Source organism: Neofelis nebulosa, chromosome 1 (genome assembly GCF_028018385.1).
Source record: "Neofelis nebulosa isolate mNeoNeb1 chromosome 1, mNeoNeb1.pri, whole genome shotgun sequence".
Classification (NCBI taxonomy): Eukaryota; Metazoa; Chordata; class Mammalia; order Carnivora; family Felidae; genus Neofelis; species Neofelis nebulosa.
The window spans coordinates 160615754-160642789 of NC_080782.1; the positions used below are offsets into that span (position 1 = coordinate 160615754).

General features: G+C 50.7%; 1 protein-coding gene and 1 long non-coding RNA gene across 3 annotated transcripts in view; both read right to left on the minus strand.

The window, feature by feature from the left end:
• Nucleotides 1-6250, minus strand: part of LOC131506729 (uncharacterized) — a 67158-nt gene extending 60908 nt beyond the window's left edge. Inside the window, exon 1 of the long non-coding RNA XR_009259120.1 lies at nt 5743-6250. This is a non-coding gene — a long non-coding RNA (uncharacterized LOC131506729). The remainder of the gene's footprint in view (nt 1-5742) is intronic.
• LOC131505189 (serine/threonine-protein kinase MARK2-like) overlaps nt 1-27036 on the minus strand; it is a 51193-nt gene that overhangs the window by 12582 nt on the left and 11575 nt on the right. The window lies entirely within an intron of this gene.

Here is a 27036-nt window from a genome sequence, read left to right on the forward strand (position 1 = left end):
CTGCCCGGCCCAGCCCGGGGCAATGGTGCTGACGCCAGGTTGGCAGGACGAGCTGGCACACTAGCAGGCCTGGCTGGCTTAACTCACTATGAGCCCCAGGGAGGCACTCCTGGAGGCCTCGTGAAGACGGCCCCCCCCCCCCGCCCCCGCACCGCCGCCATTCTTCCCTCCCTTGTCTCTAGTATGCATGAGAAGCTGATGAAGATTTTTCTCGTGTGCTGTGATGGCACCGAAACCACAGTGCATTCGGGGTTGCTACATCCTAGTTGGCTTGTTTCTCTTTTTTAATGCTAATAATATTGATTTTGGGTACAGCAGATCTCAGGCAAGGGAAACTCCAGTAAACGAAAGCTGACTCTAGTCAAACGTGGCTGATGTTTCTTTTTTCCTCGGGGGTGGGAGGCAGGTTCAGGGACAAAGCTCTTCTGCACTCCGTGAGGGGTCCCATGGCAGACCCATCCCAGAGTCCTGGACCAGTCACCAGGAGGGAGAGCTAGGGCCTGGTTGGGGTCCAAAGGGACCATGCAGTCTCGTGGTAAAGAGCGTGGAGTCTGGAGCCAGACCGCCTGGGATCAAATCGCAGCTCACTCCATCACTGACCTGCTGAGTGACCCCAGGCAAGCCTCATAAGGGCTCTGAGCCTCAGCTTCCACATCTATAAGATGAGTGTAAAAACAGTGTCTCCTCACAGGGTGGTGAGGACCCCACAGAATGCTCAGACCGGGCCCTGGCACATCACAAATGCTGCAGAAGTGAGTTGTCATCCACATCATCAGAGGCCATGACTCTGCATCACTCAGACCAAGGGTGGAGCCTTCCCGGCAAGGATTCGACTCTGTTCCAGGTTTGAGGGTGCTGGGGTACTGCTCCCAGGGCTCTGCCTCCCCTTACTGGGCAAGGAGCTGGTGGGGAGTGAGAGGCAGGAGTTAAAGCTCAGCTGCTTCATCATCAAAAGGACAGCAGGAGGGATGAGGCAGGAGTGAGAAGCAGAGGTGGCAGGAGGTTTTCAGGCCCCCAGGAACAATGTGCCCAAATGGCTTTCACACCAGCTCAGGGGAGCCCATGAGACGGAAATGGAAAGGCAGGCTGTCATGTCTGATCCCTCCACCGACAGCCCCAGGGTCCTGGGTCCCAACCCACCAGCCCTACTGTGCACAGCCAGACACCAAGAGGAAGGAACACAGAACCCGCCTTCAGAGAATCGGAGACAGACTCCACGTTGGGGTCACCCAACACGGTCGTTGTGTGGCCATTACAAACTCAACCCTCCTCTGTGCTCCTGTTTCTTCATCCTCACAAAAACATCCATGGATGGGGCGCCTGGGTCCGTCGGTTAAGCGTCTGACTCTTGCCGTCAGCCCAGGTCACGATTTCACAGTCAGGGGACCGAGCCCCACATCGGGCTCTGTGCCGACAGCATGGAGCCTGCTTAGGATTTTCTCTGTCCTTGCCCCTTCCCCACTCTCTCTCTCCTTCTCAAAAAACGATAAAGAAAGAAACATAGAAAAAAAATCCATAGATGGCTACACAGGGCCTCCTGGGGCACCTGCACGTACCAGGGATCGCAATGGTAAGAAGAGGGAGAGGGGAGAACACGCGGACAGCAGGCATGAATGACTGCAGGTGTGCTACAAATGATCAGAGATCTGAAGAGCTCAATACTTAGGAGTTTTAAAAAGGTTTCTTGACATGTGACTGGAGAAAGGCCGCCCAGTTAGTAAACGGTGCTGGGACATTGGAACCAATTCCAGACACATTAAAAATCTATATTTGAAAGAGAGAAGTTGAAGAGGGGGATATTCTGGGGGAATACCTTTCCAAACTTGGCGTTGGGAACAATTTCTTTAACAAGGTGTTAAAAGCTCAGTAAACATAAAAAAATAATTGATAGGTTTGACTGCAGTAAAGTGTAAATTTCCTTCCACCAAATGACGGGTGAAAAGACAAATCACTAAAAGCAGAAGACCTCTGGCATATGTACAACTAGCAAAGGATCAGTATCCAGAATACATAAAGAAGTCCTACAAATCCACAGGAAGAAGAGAGGCAGTGAGCAAAAAGACCACAGCAGGCATGTCGTAGAGGAGGAAACGGAGTGCACAGATGAACACGGGAAAAGCTGCCCGATGTCACGAGGATGCAGGGAAGTGCAAGGTAAGGTCCCCGTGAGAGATTTCACATCCATCAGGCTCACAGTGAGGAAGACATGTGACATCTGACAGCACCGAGGGTCTGAGAGGATGTAGATCAGCTGGCACCCACGGTTGATGAGCGTGAAACCTGGTCTGGCCACACTGAAAACCACTTTGGCCTTTTCTTGTTAGGTTGACCAGTCCCATAGCTTAGAACCCTGCAAATCCACTCCCAGGAGTCACACAAGGCACACCCAAGAAGAGTTCGTCGCAGCACTGTTAGCAAGAGGAGGGGGAGAAAGGAAATGACCCAGATACTCATTGACAGAGCAGTGCAAAAAGAAATTGTAGCACAGTCACACAATTTCTTTCCACACTGGTGACAGCAAACTCTAGCTACACAGCAGCACAGCTCAAGCGTAGAGACAGGGAAATGTTGAGTACAAAAATGCAAATTTTAGAGATCCACATACAGAGAGCAAGTTTTTAGAGCTTGAGAACAAAGAAGCAATCTAATGTTTAGGCTTATTCAGTCAGCCTGTGAGCAAGAGAATGGCAAACAAACAAACACCAAATTGCAGAGAGGGGTGACCTCCAGGCAAGGAGAAGATGGAAGTGACTGGGAATGTTCTAGTTCTGGAGTTGAGCTGCGGGCCCACGGATGTTCATTGTCCCACCATCCTTCATAATGCACGAAACACACCAAGTATTAAAACAGAACAGAGGCAAAGGAGAAAAGCAAGAAGAGAAACATGGTGTGGGTCCAGACACATCCAGTATGATTTCCTTGTCACACACATAGTTGACTGTTTTCACGTGGTGTCACGGGGGGTACCAAGAGTTCCGTCGAGAGGCCAGAGCGGGAAGTGAAAGGACAGGCAATTGGACGAGGGCATTCTTGCCTCTGGGCCTCAGTTTCTCCATATGCAAAATAAGGGGGTGTACCAGGAGTGGCAAATGGCTGGCGTGCATAACCCAGGTCTCCCCTTCCTCACCCGCTGCGGACACTACTCATGGATTGCAGCACTGTTTCACATGGAGCACAGACACGCAGCGTTGGGCTCCGCAGCTGGGCCCTGCAGGCTGCCAGGGGTGCCAGTCTGAGAGGGCACACTAAGAGATACCTACGTGCTGATCTGGAGAGAGTCCCTCCAGCTGTGGCCTGGAAGGTTCTGAAGCCTCACCAGCAGGCACTAGCTAGTCTGAGAGGCAGGGGCCCTAGGGAGGAGCCGGCTGGCTTTGGAACTGACCCTAGCCGGACCCTGGAAGTGTGCAGCCTCAGCTTCTACACTGCCCACGCCTGTGACCTCCGGTCTGCCGCGGGGGGGGGGGGGGGGGGGCGGGGAGGGGGCCCTGCCCCCCCATCATCTGACCAGAGCCCGTGCTCCCATCCGTCGGGTGGGCAGGCTCATGTCTATGCTCTGCGGGTGAGCTCTGCTGGACCTGAAAACAGCAAGACGGGCAGAGGGCCGGGCAGGAGCTCAGCATCACCCTCGAGCCCAGAGAGCCGTGGAAACGGCCCCGTTGTGCCAGATTCAACCAGCTCTCTGAGGCAGGAGGATGGCATTCCTTTCACCACCGCCTAGGCCTGCCTGGGCCTGCAGGCCTTTGCTCCTGTGCTCCCCTCCATACCTGCCCCCCCTGCCCCCGCCTGTCCCCTCTTCCTCCCCTTATGGTCCCAGCTCACAAGACTCCTCCTTGCTTGTGCTATTCCATCTACCTCCCACCCCCACCCCCCCAGTGAGCGCTGACGTCCCTCCTCTAGACAACCACCACACAGAGGTCAGCTTTTCCGAGGAGAGCTTGTGTGCTGGGTCTGGTCCAGTTTCTGTGGGTGTCTGTCCCCTCCAGTATGGGGAGCCCAGCAGGGTCCACCTCACAACCCGCATGAAAATAATACCATCAAACAGCCACAATTCCTTGGAATCAATGGGCTTCTCCGAGAACTGTCCACCTACTGCCTAAGCCGCACAGCCAGTGAGGTTGGCAGTCGGGGAATGGTACCTCCCTCCCTATTCCAACAGCGAGAAACTCAAGGGCCACAGAGGGGGGTGACTTCTCCAGCATCACTGCCCACCCTCCAACCTTCTGGGAGGCTAAGAAGCTTTTCTGTCATGTCCCATTAGGGCCCTCAAACCCCAGGAAACACCTCATTTCCCCAGAGCAGGGGCCTGCTGAGTGACCACAGCCCCTAATCATGGATATCTGGTTTCATCCGTGTCCCTGCGGATTCTTTTAATAACAAGATCATGTGGAGAGACATCATACCCAGGGACGTGATGCTTCGGCGATTCGTCTCTCTTTCATTTTGTTCACCTGATACACGTTTTAAATGACTACTGGGCTGTGTACACAGGAAGCCTTGATTCACTAGAAAGAACCGTGGTGGGTTTTCTTAGAAAACAAAGTCAGGTATTTAAGGCATCCAGACGTGTCCAATGAGCAGAGTGGAGACAAAGATGTCTCTCCCGCTGCTGTGTCCGGGAACACAGCTGCCCACACACGCCCACCACACCCTCGGATCAGAGCCTGTCACTGATATCCATGGTGTGAAAGGGCTTGGAACCCACTGTCATCTTTATCACCATCCCTCGACCCCAAGAAGCAAACACCATGAGCTTGCAAAGGCACTCCAACAGGAATGCTCACTTGTGTTCCCAGGAATACACACAGACGCCAGATATTTACTTCTGGTTCCAACTTCTCCTGGGTTCATCCTCTTTCAAGTCCTGGAAACTCAGGGCACCACTTCTTGCCCTACAATCCCTCCATCAGATCCCCCCAACGCCCACTCTCCCAGGAAGCTCCCCCCACCTGGACACCTCCAAATCCTCCTCAAAGCCATCTCTGACTCTCCCTCTTCCAGGCAGTCTCCTTGCCTTCTCGCTGGCCTCTTTACACTAATTTCCTGCTAGAACGATCATAATGGGTTCAAATGCTGCTGCTTGCACACCTATCTCCCCCGTCACGGGGCAGGTTGTGGGAGCAGGGCGCAGGGCTGATGTACCCCCATTACCTCCAGCCCCTCAGCATGGGCCCGGGCACATTGGTGGGGGGTGGAGTAGGGCCTCAAAGAAGCATGATCTAAATCCCTGGGCTCTGTTTTCCTCAAACTTAGAGTGTAGTGAAAGAGCTCTAATGACAAAGAAGGTAAATTCTAGGTATTCTGAACAGAGACCAGGCAATCCTTTCCTGAGTATTTCACAGTGAAGCCAAGACCTCATTGGTGAGTAACTGTCAACTGCCCAACAATGGGAGTGAAGAACTTTCCCAGGAGAGAAAGAGTCACAGACAAATGTTGTAAGGAGGGAGGGAGCAACTTGAGTAAGGACCGAAAGGCCAGTGGTGCCTCAGCAAAGCAATGGGGCGATGGGCAATAGTTATGGATTATGCGTATCAGCTAGGTTAGGATGGGTTATGCTGCATAACACACAATTCTCTAAATCTCAGTGGCCTACAATAAAGTTTCTTTATGTCTCAGACTATATGCACATGTGGCTCTCCTTCGTCTCCTCTCCCCTCTGGACTCAGGTTGACAGAGCAGTCTGTCTCTATGTGGAATATTGCCATTGTCATGGAAAAAGGAAAAGAAAAGTGGTAAAGTACTCACTGGTTCTTAACGCGTGTGCTCACATCTGTTTTCACTGTTCAGCAGCCCCTCTGCCATGCCTGAGGATAACATGGGCCGTGCTGTATAATCCTCCAACCGAGCAGGGCACTTCGATACAGGGCACCGAATATGGGGGAGTGGTAATCCAGTTCCACACCGTGCTTATGATTTTGACGTCTTTCCTAGGATCAGTGAAATCTGTTGAATAAACTGTTCATTTCTAAAAATCCCTCTGGCTGTAGTGAGAGACACAGACTGGAAATGGGCAAGGGTGGGATTCGGGAGAAAATTCAGGAGGCTGCCTCAGTTTCCCCAGGCAATAAAAAAAAAAGAAAAGTCCTTTACACTAGGGTCATGGCAGTGGAAATGGAGAGAAGCCAAGAGATTTAAAAGATGGAAGGGTCTAGTGATGTACAAAGAAGAGCAGAGGTGAGTGAATGTGTGACCCCAGAATGGCAAAAAGGTACAGCAGGCTTGGCTTCTCATGTCTTAAACAGTTGCTGGCTCCCATCTTTGGGCAGGACCAGCTACTCTATTCTCTACTTGTCCATGGGCTCTCTATGTTCTCCTAAGAAATCTCCCTTCTTGCTTGAAAAAAAAAAAAAGGCTGAGCTAAATCAAGATGGGAAGACATGGATGTGGTGAGCAGCCGAGTGAGCTGACAAATGAGTGACACAATGACCAGGGGAATTAATTCATGTCTCCAAGTGTTCAAAGAGTGAAGAGAAACTAGACCCAAGCGGAAGAAAAAGAAAGTCCTCCCACTGGGCATGCCTCAAAAGGATCCCTCGCCTCCCTACTGACACATCAGGCATCTTTCTTCTCCCACGGGGCTATGACCAATTTCGGCTATAACAGAGAAAGGGGAGTGGGTGAGAGAAGAAGAAGGGAGGGACAGGGAGGCAGAGGAAGGATGGGCTCCATGGACATATAGCAACCTCTATAGAATCCTCTCGTCTCTTCCATGTGGCCTCCCTCCCTATGCTTTCTTTTCAGAGTTCCAGACTTGACTTTCAGTGGTGGGAGGCCTTGGGATTCACAAACACCTCAAAAGAGAATTTCTGTAGCAGCACCATTAGGCCACCTTACAGGAATTTAGAGCCTTGGGGTCCACAGAGGCACAGAGAAAGCCGCGGGGTCTCCTCTGCCCTGGGTGTTCTCAATAGCCAAGAAGAGGAAGGTTCAGACACAGAACTGTATGGTTGTGGACTCAGTTCAGGGCACCCACGGGGACAGCAAACAAGATGCTCCCTGTGGCAGCAGAGGGAGTGTTGTGGTCACTGTCCATGGTGCTTACTGGCTGACTCAGCTGGAGAGGCTTGTTCTAAGACCCAGCCACACAGGATGTCAGAGCTGAGAGGGCTCCAGGATTTCAACTTTCCTAGTGCCTCATTTTGCAGATAAGAAAGCACAAGTCCAGAGAGGGGAAAGACTTCCCTCGGGGCCACACAGTGGGTGGCACCGAGGGACTGGAAGCTAGCCTCTAGATGCTTGCTCAGACAAAACTCATTTCCTTGGAAGGCTCCTGGGATTTGCCCCCAGACACCCAGAATAATTAGACCCTGAAAACTTACGGGAGCACATAGTAGGTACTCAGTGGACACTGGTTGACTGAATAAACGATTATACCGGGGCGCAAAAAAACAAATCTTGAAGCTGGGCGTGGGCCCTGGATCCTGAATTCAAACAGGAAGTCGTGTTCCTTTTTGGTATGGGTGAAATGGTACAGAAGAAAGCAGTGGGGGAAGGGAAGAAGTGCTGCCACGAAGACAGTGGGGTGGCGGGAAGAGGATAAGAGCAGTTGCAACCCAGGATATTAAGCACAGAGGAGGGCAGCAACTGGACACTAACCTCTGTTCTCTCAGGTTCACTCCCACCCTGGAAATCAAGTTGAACGGCTCAGGAGTTTTTCCTTAGGGAGGGTGGTCACACGACCTCAATCTGGCCATCCTCCCTGGCCACAGTGATTGGCTCAGCACTGGGTACGTGCCAGTCAGGTCCCAGTGGGTCCAGACCTTAGGGCTGGAATCATAGGGAATGAGGGGTTCTTTTTCTGTTGGGAGGCTGAAGGTGACTGTTGGGGGCCATCTTGCTTTCCTAACAGAAAAGCCCAGCTGAGAATGACACCAGCACAGAGGAAAGTAAGCAAGGCCAAGAGGTCGGGAAAGATGATTGCTACTGATGTCATCAAGCACCCAGGTACGGCCTTGCCTAAAACTGTCTGCCCTTAGCCTTCTTAGGTACATAAATCATTCTCTCCTGCCTCGTTTGATTGCTTGTTTAGGCCTCTTTGGTTTTTCTGTCACTCAGTGGCTATCAAAAAACAACAACAATAACAACAACAACAACAACAACAACTCCAATTGCTCCTTGAAGTTGTCTAAATGGAACATCCTGGAATTGTGACAGTATGGATTTAGGCTAGGTTCAAGGGGGACTTTGAGATAACAGTGCAAAACTCCACAGTATAACCTGGAGAGCCAAATGGATTCAAACCGTATCTGTTGGCGGCCTGCTATAGGCTGGGCCAGTCACATTACCCAAATTAATCTTCATAGGACCGACCCTGTTAAGGTAGCAACTGATGACCCCATTTTAGAGGACGTGGCGGAGGCTCAGAGAAAGGAGGTGACAGGGCTATAGCTCGGAAGTGTGGAGCCCAGATTGCACACCCGGATTCTGCTGTGTGCAGCCTGAGAAGCCTCATGGTACGGCCTGTCCATGTGTCAGGGCACCCGGCCCCACACCTGGCATTCTGTGGGTGCCTGAGACTTGGTAACTGTCATGTGCCTGTTACAAGACTCAAAAAAGCAATGTGCACTGAAGGCAGGCAGGAACCTTCTTTCCCCAGCACTAACACAACTTCCCAGTTCCCCGAGGACTAGAATCCCTCTCTTTCCCTTGCTTTCCTTGGCAGAGTCCTGCTCATGTGACCACAGGGCAGTCCCCCATTCACAGCCGGCATTGGGAGCTGCTACAAGGGAGGCCAAGAGCCTTCACCTCTCGAACACCATGCCTGGGGACATCACTTTCCTTGGAGCCTTGGGGAACCTGACGCCCGACTTGCACACCCGAGGTCTTTTCCAGAACATGCCAAGAGTCTCACTCGGTTTGGAATGGGATGTATCCATCACTGCACTTTCCATGTCTCACTCGTGCACTCCTTTCTGTGCACGGTGGCCTCCCGTGCCTGCCACAGGAGAGGCCAAGATGACAAGAAATCAACAGCTTAGCACTTGAAGGGACACACTAGGCAAGAGCTGACAGCTGGAAAGCTCTATTTAGAAAAGACCTCACGTGGGGCGCCTGGGTGGCTCAGTCGGTTAAGCGTCCGACTTCGGCTCAGGTCACGATCTCGAGGTCCGCGGGTTCGAGCCCCGCGTCGGGCTCTGGGCTGATGGCTCAGAGCCTGGAGCCTGCTTCCTATTCTGTGTTTCCCTCTCTCTCTGCCCCTCCCCCGTTCATGCTGTGTCTCTCTCTGTCTGAAAAATAAATAAACGTTAAAAAATAATTAAAAAAAAAAAAAAGACCTCACGCTTTACACTGAAGAGGCTGTCGAAGCCCTCGGGGTCCGGAAGCAGTGCTTGGGCCAAAGTGAACTGGAAGGCTTCATGATGGCTTGAGGCTCTGGCCATGATGGGGGAGGAGAGGATGTGGTGAGGTCCCTGGGGTGACCCGAAGGCCCACTGCATGCAGGCTCAGGTTGGCCAAAGAGGAAAAGGCAGAGGCTTGTCCCAGAGGTGTTCACAGACCAAACATGAATGGGCCAACCAGACAGACAGAGCACCGTAGCTCATGGGTGTAGAGTACAGGGACAGGGGCAGAGATCCAAGTCTCCTGGGGAACTAGTTAAGAACAGAGAAATTTTAACCGACACTAGAAGGCTGTATCAGTTGGATGTGTTTGGCTGAAGTGACAGAAAACCCTACCAAGAGTGGCTTAAACTCTGAAGGCATCTAACATTGAATGTTTAATGACGATGTGAGAGATAGGAGGTCCAGAGGTGGTCTGGTGGCTCACAATGTCATCAGTGACCCAGGTGCCACCTGCCTCTCCGTTCTACTGTTAACAGAATATTGGTGTCACTGGTTCACGGTTGCCATGTGGCTGCCTCCACTCCGGCCATCACATCTGCATAGTTAGCACTCAAGTCGGAAGCAAGGGGGCACCTTCTTGAACCCTGCCCACCTCTACTCAGGAAGGAGAATCTCTCACAGAAGCCCCCAAAGACTTCCTCTAATACCTCATTGGCCAGAACTGGGTCCCGAGCCCCTTCCCCAGCCAGTCACCAGCTGCAGGAAAAGTGGTTGCCGTGACTGGCTTGGACCAACCCTGATTCCTCCAAGTGGAGCATCCACAGGAAGAAGGCAGGGCGGGCTGGACAAAGGCTACTATGTGAGCATCTGACACCATCCAGCTCTAAGGGACAAGTGGATAAGGGAGCCGAGGGCTCAAAGCACAGGGAATGGAGAGCCGAAGGAATGGCACAGAGGTGCAGAGGTGTGGGGACAGTTTGGGTGCTCGGGATTACTGCTGGTTCGTTACCGTGGGAACACAGCACAGGTGGGAAAGGTGGGCAGGCCCTCATTTTCCAGTTTAGGCCTGGAGTGGGGCAGGCCTTAGGCTATGGGGAGCTCCTAGGAGACGCTGAGCATGAGAGTGAGTGCGGGAGCAGAGCGGAAATCGCAGTTTTGTACGGGCACTTTAGGAACGGAGTAGAGCCATTCTGTGACAGCCAATAATGTCGCTAATAAACTCTGGTGGCCTCTATTCAAACGGATGATTATAATTGACAAGAGAGAGCAAACATGACCTTAACTCATACATTTGGTAGTGGCAGCTACCTGTTTCTGGATATTAGAACACACACCCTCAGCCTGGTCCTTTAGACAGCTACTGTGTCACATCCGCGACCCTGTGGCCCCCACCGGTCCTACCTGCCCTCAGCCTGGCTTCCAGCCGGAGGCTCCAGGGGCCCTGAAATGACTCTGTGCCCAGTGTTGTCATGTACACAGGATGCCCCCAGCTCGAGGGTGGGGCTGACTGTGTCCCACTCTCCAGAAAAGACAGCAGAGGCTGGAAGTGAGTGGGGGTTTGCTGTGAGGTGTGGGGTAGGGTGTGACCCCAGAGCCTCTGCCTTTCCCCGTCCACCATGCTATGTATGACTTCAGGACTTCAGGAAGTTTGCTTATTGGCTAAACAAACCCAAGGGGGGCTCAGAACTCCTGCTCACTCCAGCGCTCCACCAGGGGGGTGCAGAGGATGGGAAGGGAGAGGACATGGGGAGGGGAGGGAGGAGGGCTCTGCTCTGTGCCATGCTCACCCATGCAGAGGGGCACACATGTGACCCCATAAACGTGTCATCCATCCGTTATGCCCTGGGGCCCTCCGAGCCGAGTGTGAAGAATGCCCTGCTCTTGCAGGGACCACACGGTCCGGGGGTGCCCAGGTGGGCAGGTGCACCGCGGGGGAGGCCCTCACAGTCCAGCCCGTGTCTGAGAGGGCAGCAGCCCTAATGAAGGCCCTCTGTTCCAGGAAATCACATCCTGGGATGGACAGGTGTCTGGGTTGCCAGGTCAGCCAATTCTGGCCTTAAAGGGCAAGCTGGTATCATCCAGGGGGCTGATTTTTTTTTTTTAATTAAATGGCACATTGAGAACCCACTAGTCAAGCCCCAATCCTGCTCTCTTGTAGCCCTCAGCCTCAGCTTTGATTTCTTCTGGGGCCACAGCTTCTGGGCTTCAAGTTGAGTCCCATTATGCACATCAATTTTGATCCCTTCCTGCATTGACTTTAGTGTTAAGAGGCCACCCCAATAAACTCCCCCTCGCACACAGGCCAGCAGGCCTCTTTTCATGCAGTTCTGTAAAACGTTGAGCTGAGGGTTTAGAATCATAAGGCTGGGAGGGGCCTGTCTGACCAAGCAGGGCGGGTGGGTGGGCACCAAGGATTCACCCAGAAAACCTCAGCCAGCAAAGTGTCAGGCCGCCAGGAGAGCTGCCGCCAGGGATTGAGTGGGTTTAGAGGAAATCGATTAAGTGGATTCGTCCAGCTGCCTCCGGGACGGCAGGCCCCAGAGGGGGGCTGTATGTGTGAAAGATGGAGTGTCCCAGCCGCCTGGACCCGCCCCTTCTCCAAACCAGGTGGCGAGACACGGCTTTGAAATAGGAACACTGGCATTCAAAGCTGGCTCCATCACTTAGTCATCAAAAGGAAAACGAGCCTCAGTTTTCTTCTCTGTAAACTGGGACTCTTGAAAGACCTCCCTCTTAGGGTGGGGTGGGGGGGGATTAAGCGAGGTAACACCGGGTTAGCTCGGAAGCTGGTTGGGGCTGAGTGTGCTCCCAGACACGCTATCATTATTGTCATGATCCCTGTCTTCCAGGGCAGGGTCGGAATGCTTTCTCCATAAACCATTTTACTCTGCCTTTGTGTCTGCCACAACTCCTCAGCTCTGCTGTTCTGGTGCAAAACAAACCTTAGCCATAGGTAGTCTGCACTCTCCAGCTCTGCTTTCTGGGTGATGGGGGTTCAGGCACCTGGGACCCGCCATGTGTCACAGTCGCATTTTAAGCAGTGGGCAGGGCTGTTTTCCCAACAAGTTGCACTTGGCCTTGGATCGCTAACCCTGTTCTAGGAGGCTGGCTGGGCATGAGTCCCCTGGAGTCCCCTAAAGTCCCCGGGCAGAGGCTCATGTGCCCTGGAATCCATACCTCCCGGCCCCCAAGCAGTGGGGCAATTAGTAAATCGTGCCCCTGGGGGCCTTGCAGCTAAGACCCGAGTGAGTGGCGCTCTGTCCCTTATTCAAACTACCAGGAAACCCAGTCGTGGGAGACGGGGGATTTGCCCAGGTCACACAAACTCAGTTCAGACTTCCTGGGGCACTGTGATCTGCTCTTCATCACTGTCAGTGACAAGGGAAAGGCCTCAGGTGGGAGGGGTGTGTGGGCAGGAGGACCTGTTGGGTCACGCTAGCCCCGCCTGTCAAGGAGCAGCTCTGGGTGACACATGGCCCACGTGTGTCACCTTTCAGCTCATAAGAGAAGGTCCCTTTGGAAGCACTGGCTTCTGTCCTTCGATGGAGAGCCGACTGCGTGCCAAGCACAGCAACCCTACGAGTCAGGTTGGGAAAGCCGGGCACAGAGAGGTCAGGGCAGTTTCCAGGTCACACAGCAGGTAGGGGCAGAGCTGGGGTCTGATGCAGACCTGATGCCCAGGCCCACACTCTCTACTTCCCCAGGAGCCATCATGACACATGCCAGTGTCCCTCGGAGAGGTACCAGCTATCAGCCCCGGGAGCCATCCCTGCCCAACAACCAGGCAGTCATAAAAGGGGGGAAGGACAGGGACGTCTCCTGGGTGCCAGGCTGGGTTTGAATCCTGGCTCTGTCTCCGGGTGAGTCGCCAAGTCCTCCTGTCCCCATGGTGCTGAAATCAGCAACTACTTTTTAAAAAAATTTTTCTAATTAACGTTTTTTTATTTAGTTTTGAGAGAGAGAGAGAGAGAGAGAGAGAGAGACAGAGCGTGAGCGAGGGAAGGGCCAGAGAGAGAGGGAGACACGGAATCCGAAGCCAGCTCCAGGCAGTGAGGCGGCTCTGCGAGTGAGGCGGAGACCTAGCGGCCTGCAGGCCACTGCACCCTGCCCAGGAGGCTGATTTTGGGGTGGTGGTGGTGGTGAAGGGGTGCCCCTGCATTTCCACAAGGAGGCCACCAGGTGGGGGCACAGGGGCTGCGCATATCCTGAATCTGGACCCTGTCTCGGGGCTCCTCGCCCTCAGCCCATCTCTAGTCAAGCGACTTTAACCAAGGGCCAGGAACTAGGCCGCAGGGGCCAAATCCAGACTTTGAAAGAATTAATTTTCACATTCAACATTGGGAGAGTTCAGATGGAAACCCAGGTGTGGCGATTTTAGTGGTGGCTGTGTGATCTGACATGAGAAGGTCTAGCTGGGGAGGAGCCAACAGGGAGGGAGAGCGTGCAAGTTGTTTTTGCATCTTGCATCCATGAAATACAGCCAGATCAACTCCAAACCATCCTGCACACCTAGAAAACTGATTTGAGTATTAACACAACAACATGCACAACCTGAACCACAGAACTCAGCAGGTACACGACACGGAGAGGCGAACTGGGGGAGAGAGAAGCCGCGGAGGGCAGGGAGCTGTTTTTGCATGTAGAGAGAGGATGGAGACGCGGGTGGGGGGGTGAGGTACGGGAAAAGCACTCCCCCCCCCAAAAGCATTTGGAGAGAAAGTGAAAAAGTGGAAACAGCCACAGTGACTGAACTAAAAAGGGAGAAAGGAGAAAGGAGAGGGCTTAAATTCCATTAAGATGCTATAAACAGGTGGAACACAGAGCCTGGAAGTCCGCAGCTCAATACCTGGCAGTGCTCTGGTGGGAAGGGCAAATCCCCAGGAGGAGAGTGAAGTCCAGAGGGTCTTCGAGCCACAGGGGAGAGGCGGTTCCCCTGCTGGGAGGACATCTGGTAGAGGCGGTGCGGCCCCCACAGAGGCAAAGAGGTACCATCAGACCCTGGAGAACAACCATATTCGCCGGTGCTGGAACAAGGTTGTCAAGGGTGAAGCCTGGTGCCAGAATTGTGTCGTGATTTTGCATAATCCCTGAAATGCTGCCGCTATATGATTGCGTGAACTTTTTCTGGGGCGGGCTGGCACCCGGTCGCAGTCTCTGCGCATCAGCAGCAGCACGGTCCTGTGAACGTTCCTGGGTGCGGTTGGCACCTGGCCATTGCTCAGTGAGACTCTCCTGAGGAAAGTCTCAGCGGGTCAAAGCCACAGACCCTCAGAAGTGAGGGGTCGGGAAACACCGCTGCATCTGAGATAAAACTCAGGAGGGAGGTGCCGCCTGGCAACCTGACGGCTTGGTCACAGACAGTGTAAAAGCAGGCAGTGAATGGAAGCCGGAGACAAAGGACAGGTGTGCGACTGCTGGTTGGGGAGAGCAGAGTTCCCATACTAGAGACTGGGTAGCCGGGAGTTGCCATTTTCACCCCTCCCGCTCATGAGCATACATACCTACAAGCGCCACAACAATCCACCCCAGTAAGCTAAGCAGCGCCATCTAGTGGAGAATGGAGCCGTTACACTAAGCCCCGCCCAACTGGGCCAACCTCGCTCTTCAGGAACACCACAAGTCTCTGCTTGCTTAGTTTATGGACTATAAAGTGCTTCATAGTTTGACTTCTAGGGAAAAAGGATGTAATTTCAACCATATTTCAGGCTGTTTGCTGGTCCATCTATTCCATTTTCTTTTTTTTTTTGTTTCTTTTCTTTTTCTTGACTACAGGAAGAGAAAAAATTTCTTTTTATTTTCAATTTTTATTAAAAATATTTTTCTTTAATTTTTCTTTCTACTATACTTTTTACTTTTTTGTAAGTTTTCAAATTCTATTTTACTTCCATCATTTTATTTTATTCTATATTTTTTTCATTCTATATTCATTTTTTTCAAATTTTCCAATGTTTCCCCCCCCCCTTTTTTTCCCTCCAATCTATCAATCTCATTTCAAGAAACAGAACAAAACACACCTAGGATCTAGCATCATTTATTTGATTTGTGTGTGTGTGTGTGTTTAATTTTTAATTTTATATTTTTTACATGATTAATTCCTCTTCTTCCTTGAAAATGACAAGACGAAGTTATTCACCCCAAAAGAAAGAGCAGGAAGAAACGACAGCCAGGGACTTTAACCGACACAGACCCAATCAAGATGTCTGAATCAGAATTTAGAATCACGATAATAAGAATACTACCTGGAGTCGAAAAGAGATTAGAACCCCTTTCTGCACAGATAACAGAAGTTAAATCTAGTCAGGATGAAATGAAAAATGCTATACTGAGCTGCAATCTTGAAAGGTGCCATGGTGGCAAGGATGGATGAGGCAGAGAAGTGATTCAGGGATACAGAGGACAAACTTATGGAGAATAATGAAGCAGAAAAATAGAGGGAGACCAAGGCAAAAGAGCACGATTTAAGAATTAGAGAAATCAGTGACTCATTAAAAAGGAACAACATCAGAATCATAGGGGTCTCAGGAGATGAAGAGAGAGAGAAAGGGGTAGAAGGTTTAAGTGAGCAAATCACAGAAGAAAAGTGTCCTAATCTGGAGAAAGACACAGACATCAAAATCCAGGAGGTACAGAGGACTCCCATTAGATTCAACAAAAACTGACCATCAACAAGGCATCTCATAGTCAAATTCACAAAATACTCAGGCGAGGAAAGAATCATGAAAGCAGCAAGGGAAACAAGTCCTTAACCTACAAGGGAAGACAGGTCAGGTTTTCAGCAGACCTATCACCAGAAACTTGGCAGGTCAGAAAGGAGTGGCAGAATATATTCAATGTGCTGAATTGGAAAAATATGCAGCCCCAAATTCTTTATCCAGCAAGGCTGCCATTCAAAATAGAAGGAAAGATTAAAAGTTTCTTAGACAAACAAAAATTAAAGGAGTTTGTGACTGCTAAACCAGTCCTGCAAGGAAGTTTAAGGGGGACTCTCTTGAGGGGGGAAAGGATGGAAAAAAAAAAAAGAGAGAGAGAGAGAGACCAAAAGCAACAAAGACTAGAAAGGACAAGAGAACACCACCAGAAACTCCAACTCCACAAGAAACATAATGGCAATAAATTTATATCTTTCAGTACTCACTCTAAATGTCAATGGACTAAATGCTCCAACCAAAAGACATAGGGTAACAGAATGGATAAGAAGACAAGATCCATGTATATGCTGTTTACAAGAGATCCACTTTAGAACTAAAGATATCTTCAGATTCACAGTAAGGGGATGGAGTACCATCTATCATGCTAATGGCTGACAAAAGAAAGCCAGAGTAGCCATACGTATATCAGACCATCTAGACTTTAAAATAAAGACTGTAACAAGAGATGAAGAAGAGCATTATATCATAATGAAGGGTCTATCCACCAAGAAGACCTAACAGTTGTAAAGATTTATGCTCCAAATGTAGGAGGACCCAAATATATAAGTCAATTAATCACAAACAGAAAGAAACTCATTGATAATAATACCATCATAGTAGGGGACTTCAACACCCCACTTACAACAATGGACAGATCATCTAAACAGAAAACCAAGAAGTAAACAATGGCTTTGAATGACACACTGGACCAGATGGACTTAACAGATATCTTCAGAAAATTAAATCTTAAAGCAACACGGGGTGCCTGGGTGGCTCAGTCAGTTATGCGTCCGACTTCGGCTCAGGTCATGATCTCGTGGTCCGAGAGTTCGAGCCCCACGTCGGGCTCTGTGCTGACAGCTCAGAGCCTGGAGCCTGCTTCAGATTCTGTGTCTCCCTCTCTCTCTAATCCTCCCCCATTCATGCTCTGCCTCTCTCTGTCTCAAAAATAAAGAAACGTTAAAAAAATTTAAATCCTAAAGCAACGGAATATACATTCTTCTCCAGTGCGCTCAGAATTTGCTCCAGAAGAGATCATGTACTGGAACACAAATAAACCCTCAACAAACACAAAAAGATCGAGATCATATCATGGATAGTTTCAGACCACAATGCTGGGAAACTCAAAATCAATCACAAGAAAAAAATGTGGAAAGATAACAAATACTTGGGGACTAAAGAACATCCTACTAAAGAATGAATGGGCCAACCAAGAAGCTGAAGAGGAAATTTAAAAGTACATGGAAGCCAATGAAAATAACACCACAGCCCAAAACCTCTGGGACACTGCAAAGGCGGTCATAAGAGGGAAGGATATAGCAATCCAGGCCTTCTGACAGAAGGAGGAAAGGTATCAGATACACAACCTAACCTTACACCTTGAAGAGCTGGAAAAAGGACAGCAAGGAAAACCCAACACCAGCAGAAGACAGGAAATAATAAAGATTAGAGCAGAAATCAATGCCATGGAAACCAAAAAACAAAACAAAACAAAACAAAAACCCAGTAGAACAGATCAATGAAACCAGAAGCTGGTTCTTTGAAAGCATTAACACAATTGATAAACCACTAGCCAGTTTGACCAAAAAGAAAAAGGAAAGGACGCAAATAAATAAAATCAGGAATGAAACAGGAGAGATCACAACCAACACAGCAGAAATAAAAACAATAAGAGATTATTATGAACAATTATACACCAATAAAATGGGCACTCTCGAAGAAACGGACAAATTCCCAGAAACATATAAATACCAAATCTGAAACAGGAAGAAATGGAAAATTTGAACAGACCCATAACCAGTAAAGAAATCTAAATAGTAATCAAAAATCTCCCCCAAAACAAGAGTCCAGGGCCAGATGGCTTTCCAGAGGAATTCTACCAAACATTTAAGGAAGAGTTAACACTTATTCTCTTGAAGCTGTTCCAAAAAAATAGAGGAGTGGAAGGAAAACTTCCTTTCTATGAGGCCAGCATTACCTGGATTCCAAAACCAGATAGAGACCCCACTAAAAAGGAGAACTATAGACCAATTTCCCTGCTGAACATGGATGCAAAAGTCCTCAACAAGGTATTAGCCAACAGGACCCAACAATACATTAAAAAAATTATTCACCACGACCAGGTGGCATTTATACCGGGGATGCAGGGCTGGTTCAATATCTGCAAACAATAGATAGGATTCATCACCTCAATAAAAGAAAGGACAAGAACCACATGATCCTCTCAATAGATGCAGAGAAAGCATTTGACAGCATCCTTTCTTGATAAAAACCATCAAGAGAGTAGGGATAGAAGGATCACCTTGAGATCATAAAAGCCATATATGAAAGACACAATGCTAATATCATCCTCAATGGGGAAAAACTGAGAGCTTTCCCCCTAAGGTCAGGAACAGGGCAGGGATGTCCACTCTCACCATTTTTATTCAACATAGTATTCAGAGTCTTAGCCTCAGCAATCAGACCACACAAAGAAATAAAAGGTATCCAAATCAGCCAGGAGGAGGTCAAACTTTCACTCCTTGCAGATGACATGATACTCCATATGGAAAACCCAAAAGATTCCAACAAAAAACTGCTAGAACTGACCCATGAGTTCAGCAAAGTCACAGGATATAAAATGAATGCACAGAAATCAGTTGCATTCCTATACACCAACAATGAAGCAACAGAAAGAGAAATCAAGGAATCGATCCCATTTACAACTGCACCAAAAACCATGAAACACCTAGGGATAAATCTAACCAAAGAGGTGAAAAATCTATACACTGAAAACTATAGAAAGCTTATGAAAGAATTTGAAGAAGACACAAAGAAATGGAAAAATATTCCATAGTCCTGGATAGGAAGAACAAATATTGCTAAAATGTCAATGCTATCCAAAGCAATCTACATAGTCAATGCATTCCCTATCAAAATAACACCAGCATTCTTCCTAGAGCTAGGACAAAGAATCTTAAAATTTGTATGGAACCACAAAAGACCCCGAAGAGCCAAAGCAATCTTGAAAAAGAAAACCAAAGCGGGAGGCATCACAATCCCAGACTTCAAACTTTATTACAAAGCTGTAATCATCAAGACAGTATGGTACTGGCACAAAAACAGACCCTCAGATCAACGGAACACAATAGAGAACCCAGAAATGGAGCCACAAATGTATGGCCAACTAATCTTTGACAAAGCAGGAAAGAATACCCAATGGAATAAAGACGGTCCCTTCAGCAATTGGTGCTGGGAAAACTGGACAGCGACATGCAGAAAAATGAACCTGGCCCACTTTCTTACACCATACACAAAATTAAACTCAAAATGGATGAAAGACCTAAACTTAAGACAGGAAGCCATCAAAATCCTCCAGGAGCAAGCAGGCAAAAATCTCTTTGATCTTGGCCACAGCAACTTCGTACTCAGCACGTCTCCGGAGGCAAGGAAACAAAAAGCAAAAATGAACTACTGGGGCCTCATCAAAAGGAAAATTCTGCACAGCGAAGGAAACAATCGGCAAGACTTAAAGGCAACCAACAGAATCGGAGAAGATATTTGCAAATATAAATACGTCATTACGTATCACATAAAGGGTTAGTATCCAAAACCTATAAAGAACTTATCCAACTCAACACCCAAAAATCAAACAATCCAGTGAAGAAATGGGCAAAAGACATGAATAGACACTTCTCCAAAGAAGACATCCAGATGGCCAACAGAAACATGATAAAATGCTCAACATCACTCATCATCAGGGGAATACAAATCAAAACCACAATGAGAGAACACCTTGTATATACCTGTCAGAATGGCTAACCTTAACAACTCAGGCAACAACAGATGTTGGCGAGGATGCGGAGAAAGAGGATCTCTTTTGCATTGTTGGTGGCAATGCAAGTTGCTGCAGCCACTCTGGAAAACAGTATGGAGTTTCCTCAAAAAATTAAAAATAGAACTACCCTACGACCCAGCCATTGCACTACTAGATATTTATCCAAGGGATACAGGTATGCTGTTCTGAAGGGACACATGCACGCCAATGTTTACAGCAGCACTGCCGACAATAGCCAAAGTATGGAAAGAGCCCAAATGTCCATCTCTGGATGAATGGATAAAGATGTGGTATATATATACAATGGAGTATTACTCGGCAATCAAAAAGAATGAAATCTTGCCATTTGCAACTACGTGGATGGAACTAGAGGGTATTATGCTAAGTGAAGTTAGTCAGTCAGAGAAAGACAAATTCCTATAACTTCACTCCTATGAGGACTTTCAGATACAAAACAGAGGGAAGGGAAGCAAAAATAATATAAATACAGGAAGAGAGACAAAACATAAGAGACTCTTACACCTGGAGAACAAACAGAGGGTTACTGGAGGGGTTGTGGGAGGGGGGATGGGCTAAATGTGTAAGGGGCATTAAGGAATCTATATTGTTGCACTATATGCTAACTAACTTGCATATAAAGTCAAAAAAATAAATATAAACAGAAAAAGAAGATCCAGACGCTTGGGGGACATTCCCTCCGGACCTCTCTCTTCTGGGGCTGAGCTGGAGCCATCCTGTGGACAGAGCTTGTCCCCCTCCACAGTCCCCACTGCTCCCTAAGCTCCCCCTGCCTCTCCAGACTCGGCCCCTGGAGTCATCTGAGTCTGCTGTCCTCCCTGCTGCCTCATGGAGCTTCACTTCCTCATCTGGGCATGAACCACAGCCATGTCAGCCTGCCCCAGTCCCTGGCCAGGGGTCTCAATGGGCTGAGAAGGTAGCCCTCAAGGCCGGCCCTGCAGAAGCAGCTGAGAAGGGGAGGAGGTGGGCCAGGAGTTGGGAACAAGGGCTCTGGGAAGTGTCCCCAAGGTATGCCACGGCTTCTGACTTCCCAAGATCCACCCTAACAGTCCCTCATACGGCCCTCCATCAGTCATTTGCAGACCCCAGCCAGAGGGTGTCTGTGGTCCCAAGGTCAACACTGAGGGCACACAGCAGCAGACGCCCGGCCCAGCGCTCCAGTTCTGGCATGTATAGCTCATGTATGGCACATGTGCTCATGTATAGCACAGCATCCTGTGAGGTGGCTGTGGCCAGGCCCACTTGCAGGGAGACAAGGGGCTTGCCCGAGGTCATGCACACTAATAGGGGTTAGAACCTCAGTCTGCCAGTCTATAAAGCTGCCCCTCAAAAAGCAGACCATGTCCCCAGGAGACTGGTCATCAGGCAGTTACAATCAGGTGATTTGAGTATAGATGGGGTGAGTGTGTCAGGGCGGGGGGTGGGCAGTGGGCAGGCAGGGTCGGAAGAGCAGAGTCCTGAAGGGGGAGGGGCTTTGCTAGGTGCTGAGGACCCAGCTTGTGCAAAGGCCCAGGGGTGGGATGCAATGGGGGCGACAGGGCTCGCATGCTAAGGCAGGAGCAGCGGGGTGGGACAGAAGGTGACGCTGGGCGCACTCGCCCCCATGTGTGGAAGCCCCCAGATTCCCCCCTCCTCCCGGCTCCACCCACGTCCTGGCAGCCCTGTCTCCACGTCTCCATCTGTCTCCTGCCCTGAGGCCCGGCCCCCTAGCCGTCTCCTCAGCGTCCTGAGCTTCCACACTGTCCTGTCTTGGCTCAGACACAACAGATGGATTCCCGCCCTTGAAGTGATAATTAGTTTCTCATTACCGAGAGGTACCATTCTGACATGTCCTCAAAGTTTAAAATAAATTAAAATTGGAAAAAAAAATCCAGACTCTTAATGGTGTAAATGAGCACGGGAGTAAGAGAAGGTCCCTCGGCTCCTATTAATGATGGAGCCCTTCTGGTCCTAGAGAGAGGGAGGAGGTGGGCTTGACCCACAGGTGGCCTGTGTCTATTCAGTATTCTATCTATCGTCACATTTTTCTCAGCCCGTTTCTGCACCTGGCCCAGAGCCCTTAGAGAGCTCACGGACTGGAGAGGAACCAGGGTGATCACAGCCCTGTGCCGGAGGGGTCTCGGTGAGGCCAGAGGGGGCTGTGGAAGGCGGTGGGAATCAAGAAGGGCTTCGAGGAGGAGGGTCTCCCAGGATGAGCCATCATCTGGCCACAGGGAAGCAATGGGAATACATGATGAATGAGTAAGTGAATGAATGAATGAACGAATGAACAAATGGGTGCCCATCCAACAGAGAGCAAGAAGGAGCAGCCAGCCCAGGCCCGGGTGGAAACGCAAGGCACCCTGAGTGGGAGAGCTGTAGTGTGATAACTGCCACACACCTGTCCTTATGGCCCTCTCGCTGCCACACCTAGCCTGAGCTGGCTGCATGGGAGCCCTGCTCTGTCTTCTGCTCCGGGACACTGCTCATCATTCCTAGCAACATCCCCCAGGGTGGTCTCAGTATCCCCACGTGTACTTGTACCTGCCCCCTGGGGTTGGCTGAGTTCAACAGATTGATAACGCAGACTCGGGTTAATTAGCTAGAAAGGTGAAACCAAGGAGTACCGAACGCACAAAATACAGACTCGAGACAAAGCTAAGATTCCACACTAATAATTAAGACACGGGCATCCCGCTGCAGCCTCAGGGCCTTTGCACTTGCTCTTCTCGCAACCTGGAACTCTGCCCAGTGCATCACTTGCTCCCGAAACACCTTTAGGAACTGCGTCCAACATCCTCCCTGATTTTATTTTTCTCCACTCTATATGCCGCCACCTGACTTTGCGTACACGTCACTTCTGTTTTTTTCGTCTCTCCCACTAGACCGTTGGCTACATGAGAATGGAGACCCCTGCTGGCTTGAGCCGCCACTGTGCCCTGGTGTCTGGAACCAGCCTGGCATGCGAGGGCCTCAGTGAATGTGCCCCAGGTGAGTGAATGCTGTAGACCACAAACCAGAATGTCCTGGGTAGTGCTGAGGGCTGTTTATTCACCCTTTGACCCCCTACGTGTGCCTGGCACCGACCTAGGTGTAGACACAGCAATGAATGAGACAAAACAAACAAACAAACAACAACCCCCAGATACCTCTGTGCCCTGCTCCTGAGGCAAAGACACTGTGGAGGGCAGACAGTGAGCACACTGTGTTAGAAGGGGCATGCGTGTCAGAGGAAAGGCAGGAGTCAGGAGGCTCAGAAGCGCCAGGGTGGGGCTGGAGGAGGCTGGGGGCCAGCCACGGCTGGGGCGTGGGGGAACAATCATGGGAGAAGAGATTGCACAGGACCTGGTGCCCTTGTGCATGAGGACTCTTTCTCCAGATGGGGGAGCCGTGCCTGGGTGCTCGAGCAGGGGTGGAGCCCTGAATGCCCCGAAGGGATGAAGTTGGTAATGGCAAGGGAGACTAGGGGTGGGGGACGCTGTGACTGGGGGTTGGGTAGGCGGGGATGGTTCCTCCGAGAAGGTGACACGTAAGATGAGGCCGGTGTGCGTGCATCTGTCTGCCTGACAGGTCGCGTGCTGAGTCACTTTGACTTGACCTCTCTGGCTTGTCACCACCCCCTCCCACCCCCAGGAAGAATCCTCCTTCTAGGGGCCCACTCGCCAAATAGAAACGACCAACGCAGAGCCCACACCCCCCCACCTCCTTTCAGGCTGTCAGACTCTCCGACCCCGGGCCACTGTCTACCTGGCGTCATCACCCCCGGGCCAGGTACCAGATCATTCGGGACAGCCCCCACCCAGGCCCCAGGGTCCTGAAATTATCCACACTAGCCAATCCTAAGCGTGTCACCTGCCTTGCTTGTTGCCTCCTGCAGAAACCACAAGGAAGGCGCCTGTCACAATTGTCCCTCCTCCTGGGGTTTCTTCACGTGGCCCTGCACGGTGTGGCGTGCCCCTTCCTCCTGGGAACCGTGAGTAACAAACTCTTCTCAAAGGCATCGTCTCCTGATCTGTAGGCCTTACTGAACCTCAGATTTTCTCTAGATACACTTTATTTTAAAGTGGCACTACCAGACCCTTTGCAGACAATTAAGAGTAACAAACAAATGGACTGTATACGTTGTCATGACATCTTCAGCAAAGTTAATGTTATTAGAAGTCCTTCCCCCCCATAAGATGCAGGTTCCGTAAGAGCGGAGGGCATATAGGAAATGACCCTGAGCAGACCAGGCACCTGTGAAGTCCTCGGTATCTGTCTCCCCAGACTGAGAGCTCAGGCCCAGTCGTCCTCAAGTCCTGGACTCCACCTTCCTACCGTGCTTGCTGTTTGGTCGGTTCGTCAAATTCAGCTTTTAGGCTTGTCAGCTTCGCAGGGAACTTGTCAGCTCCAAACTCATCTTTCGAGCAATAATCAAGTCACACCGTGCGCGAGATGGCCTGTTCCCGGAGTTATTTAATTAGAATCCGCAGCTATTAGCGGGGCGAGAGTCAGCACAGCCTATTTCAAAGCCAGCTACCTCTCTGGCGGAGGGTGGGAATGCACCGTGTGGGAGGGAAGAGGATGAAGTCCCTGAAGATACGAGGTGGACTCCTTACGTTGGGAGCGTGGAGCCTCTTGTATTTCCAGGGAAGCCCCTGAAGAGGGGAGGGCTAGAGCCGAGCTTGGCTGTTCACCCCACGGAAGGAAGGGCCGAGAATTTCGGAGGGCTTTGGTTCTGGGAGCAGCCTGCCCCAAAGGAAGCACACGGAAAAGTCTGCCCCAAGACTGCTGTCCTGGTTACGACAAGCTTCAGCTGCTGTCACGGAGGTGCCCCGCATGAGTTTGCATCTCTCTCCGGCTCGGTCTACAGGCAGACGGTCCAGGGCTGGCCTGGCAGGGCTGCCCCAGGAAGCTCCTCTCCCCAAAGCCCTGTCATCCCAGAGGAGCCGCCCTGGGGCCAGGGTGGGAGTTTGCGTTCCCAGCAGCAGGACAGGGAGAGAAGCAGAAAGGGCCTGGTTCTCTGCTAGGAGACACCCCAGAAGGACAAATCGCTTCCCGTCCCATCCAGTGGGGAGAGTCTGGTCACTCAACCGGCCCTGCCGCAGACGATGCCGGGAACCCTAGGGTCTTGGGCGGCCACACGCGCAGTTCAAAGTCCGGTGTCTGGTTACTCCGAGTAGTGGATAATGCCACCGGGAGCCACATGGACACGTCTGCCACATCCCCTTTAATGTCCTCTCTCGGCACTGACCACTCTCTACCCTGAGTTCATGTTTTACGAGAGACTGTTCATCACACAAGCTGCATGAAGTAATTTCATAATTCAGGAAGCAGGTGAGAACCCACCAGGGGTGTCAAATCGCTGAGGGACGCAATGACTGTCTCTGAAGCTCCCCAGCCAGAGCCCACTGTGCACCTGCAGCCAAAGGTGTCTTGAGTCGCGGAAGTGGTCACGTTGGTCCCCACTCTTTAGAACATGAAGACTGTCCCCGAAAACCCGCTTGGACTAAGGAGACCAGAGGCAGCCAGGGGCCCTGAGCTCACAGGAGAAAGTCTCATTGGTGGAGCATCCCATGCTCCCAGCAGACTGCTTCCCAGGCCCTGAGCTAGGGGACATTCAAGTCTGGGGATGCAGAGCAAAATGCACTAGTGGGCGTGGTCCTGGAAATAAGGGGTGCTGCTCCAAACGCCCACCCTTGCCTGCCTCCCCCACCTCTGTCCTGTATGTGCACAGCTTCCTTTGGTGTGAAAACCCTCCAGGTTCCTGTGGTGGGGGGCGGGGGGGATCCCTCCCCATGCGGGACATGGAAAAGCTAGACTCCTGCATTACAGTGGAGACTCAGCTGCAACGTTTGGGACCCCTAAGCTACTTTGGGGGCCCACCCCACGCCATTTCCACTCCCACACAGGCTGGTTCTCAGGACTTTGTTACCCTGTTGTGAACTCTTGGTCATAAGCAACATAGGCCACAGGACCTAAATGTTCCCCTTGGCCCTTCTGAAAATGTGGGGCAATGTTAGTGTAGGAAGGTAGGATACAATCTCTACATTGCTTTCTTTTTTTTTTTTTTTTTTTTTAATTTTTAGTGTTTATTTATTTCTGAGAGACAGAGAGAGACAGAGCATGAGCACGGGAGGGACAGAGAGAGGGGGAAGAGACAGAATCCGAAGCAGGCTCCAGGGTCCGAGCTGTCAGCACAGAGCCCGACGCGGGGCTCAAACCCACAAACTGCAAGTCACGACCTGAGCTAAATTGGGACACCTAAACAACTGAGCCACCCAGGCGCCCCACAATCTCTACATTTCTGTAAAAAAAAAATTTTGTTATAACATTTCTTTATTTTTGAGAGAGACAGAGACAGAGTGAGAGCTGGGGAGGGGCAGAGAGAGAGGGAGACACAGGATCTGAAGCAGGCTCCGGGCTCCAAGCCGTCAGCACAGGGCCTGATGAGGAACTCGGACCCAGGAACTGCAAGATCGTGACCTGAGCCGAAGTCGGCCATTCACCGACTGAGCCACCCAGGCGCCTCCAAGGTCTGCATTTCTGCCCTGCAATACTCCCACGACAAGTCCCTTAGGTGATTTTTCCATTTAGTTGTTCTGGTGAATTCCCTAGGACTGCATCACTCCACACTCCTCCGACCGGGACATGCGCGGCCCCAATTCTGTGCGGCGAGGATGCAAACAGAGTATCTGTGATACACCTTTCTGCGGCATCAACTTCATTACAAGATTTGGAATAACGGCCTCCCTCCTCCCCACACAAAAAACACAAGAGCAGGGGAGGAGAGAGATGCCTCAGGAAAAGCAGCCCAGTCTCTAAAGCTTCACCCAGCTGGGGACAGAAGGACAGACCCGCAGCTAGGGTGGCCTCTCCTCTTGTAGGCCGCGGACACGAGATACCCTCTTGATGGGAATCCACTGCAGAGAACTCTGAGGGGTGTGCACATTCCCGTTGTCCACGGGACCGTATCTGCTTGCCCAGGCCACTGTGTCCACACGGTGCACGCACGTTGCATCACACACACCTGCGTGGGTTTGGGTCCGATTCCTGG